Genomic DNA, 2,500 nt, shown 5'->3' on the forward strand with positions numbered 1-2,500 from the left:
CATATTACTCAAAGGCATTTTCTTTATAACGAACCTTAGACCTGTTTATTGCATGTACAGTGTTTACCTAAAAAAATAATGAATACAATCATTCCGTTCAAGCGGAATAAGAACTTCCTATGTACATCATCAAACATCTAACCCTATCTAATACTCTAATCCCTTCTTTTCCAGTGAAGTGAATAATTGTGTAAATAAAAACAAATCTACATACATACATATATATTATATATATATATATATATATATATATATATATATATATACATATTATATATATAAGTATGTATGTATGTGCATATATATATGTATATGTATATATGTATATATGTTTGTGTGTGTGTGTGTGTGTGTGTGTGTGTGTGTGTGTGTGTGTGTGTGTGTGTGTGTGTGTGTGTGTGTGTGTGTGTGTGTGTGTGTCCCTACATAGATCTACAAAGAAAACCTGTTCCGTGTACCCTTTGGCCTACACTAATTCCCTGGCAAGAGGGAACCAAACTACCCCTCCTATACCTAACATTACAGAGTGTGCCCTTACGAAGATCATTAAGACTGAGGGGTAAGTGACCATTTACTCCCTCCCCTCTACCTTTCCTCTAGGCCACCCCCTCCTACTTCCTCTACCCCCCTCCCCCTCCTACGACCCCCTCCTACCTGAGGTAGAGAGCCTGGTGAGGCTCCCCGCTACACAGCTGTTCACACCCCCGGCATCAGACACCCACGCCACCCTGCAAAAACAAAAGGTTATTTTAGTGCTGCGATTTCATAAGTGCGGCTCTGAACACGAACCTGTTAGGACATGGCATCCACGCACCCACAGGTGCACGCACACAAACTGTTGGCCATCATGCAACTGCGAATAGATACATTATGAGAAAATGAATAAGTTAAACATAGAAAATATCACCGCTATGACCTGTATAATTTACAATTGTTAACTGCATTGCACGTATTTATTACATGAAATCGCTTGATTACAGACTGCATTACCATTAACGCAGTCATGACTATATATCACGACGGATTATACCTTTCAATAATAACCTATATTGATACTCACACACTAATAAAAATACATCATGCAAAAATACAAATCCATTTCAGGGTATCAAAACGCACAACTTACCTTGCCCTTTCCCTGTCTCATCTTTCTTTCCAGTTTTTTTCCTCGCTTAATCAAATATTTATTTATTCCCCATTCAGTCACTTCACTAACCACTTGCTCAACTAACTAATCATTTTGTCCGACTGTCTGTCTGTATATCCCTCTCTCTGTCTGTCTCTATTCTTTATCCCTCATTTCCCCACTCTTTATTCTTACCCTCACACTCTCTCACTCTCACTCTTCCTTACGTTGGACCTAAAACAAGCAAGGACTACACGAAAATATGACAGGGAAAATACTCTAACAAAACAGTGAAAGGGAAAAAAACACTAAAATAAGGTCAGGTAAATAAGATAATATGCTTCATCTTGCTACCATCACGGAGCGTTGCTAGAGCGTGAATTACCGCGTGTTACAATGGCGCCTCCGCTGATCCGTCAATGACTCACGACGGTGGAAGTGGAAGGAATGGGGGGGAGGGAGGGAAGGAGGGGGGAGAAGGAGGGACAGATAAGGAAGGGACGACGACGACATTCTACAGGAAAGGATGAGGAGAGAAGTGGGAGGGAGTGGGAGTGGGAGTGGGAGTGGGAGTGGGAGTGGGAGTGGGATAGGAAGGGGAGTAGAGCAGGAGTAGTAAGGGTCACTCAAGTTATTTTAGAGAAAAAAAAACAGCCGAAGACCTGCATATTTTTTTGGATGATGTGTCGCCTGTCTCTCTTATTTCTTCGATGTTCTCTTCTGAGCTGGACAGGATCTCGCTTATAAACCCTTGAAACTCTCGCTAAAGTGGACTACGAACTAGCCGTCGCCGAGAACGCGACTGAGTGCTCTACCACTAAGATGCCTCCAGGACGAAACTGAGTTAGTGGCGGAAGCATTAATAGCTAAATGCAACAGGTGAAAAAGATACTTTCAACAAACCATCAAGGGAGACAAGAACAGCCTAAGGCGATTAGGCCTCCTTCTCACGTATTAGACTCAATGTAAAGGATCCACAGGGGACTGGAACATCGAACTACTGGGAATTCTCTGATGCAATAGTCTACAGCAAGGTCGGTCGGAGAATGGTTTACCACGTGTAACAGCTGAGATGTTCGTGTTGTAGCACCCAAAATGCAACAAGAAATCCGTCACGACACTACATCAGAGCCAACTTTAATTCTACTGGAATACACAAGTCTGTCCTATCAAAACAGCAAACCTCACATGAGACAAACGTGCTAAAATAGCCTTCTTCGACATCAAAACCTCCGAACCGCTGGCGCCAGGCTATCCGGAATTGACATTACGAGCAGCTAATAAGGGAAGTTATAATAATAATAAAACGGGGGGGGGGGGGGGTCGAAAGAATATGAATATGGTACTTTCACACACGTTTTTCACAACTTCACA

General features: G+C 42.3%; 1 protein-coding gene across 5 annotated transcripts in view; it reads right to left on the minus strand.

Annotated features, from left to right (window-relative positions):
- LOC125031199 (neurocalcin homolog) overlaps nt 1-2,500 on the minus strand; it is a 530,311-nt gene that overhangs the window by 311,052 nt on the left and 216,759 nt on the right. For all 5 annotated transcript variants that reach the window (XM_047621804.1, XM_047621807.1, XM_047621809.1 and 2 more), the window contains one exon: nt 655-728. The gene's annotated coding sequence lies outside the window, so the exon portion shown is untranslated. The remainder of the gene's footprint in view (nt 1-654; nt 729-2,500) is intronic.

Source organism: Penaeus chinensis, chromosome 12, assembly GCF_019202785.1.
Source record: "Penaeus chinensis breed Huanghai No. 1 chromosome 12, ASM1920278v2, whole genome shotgun sequence".
Taxonomy (NCBI): Eukaryota; Metazoa; Arthropoda; class Malacostraca; order Decapoda; family Penaeidae; genus Penaeus; species Penaeus chinensis.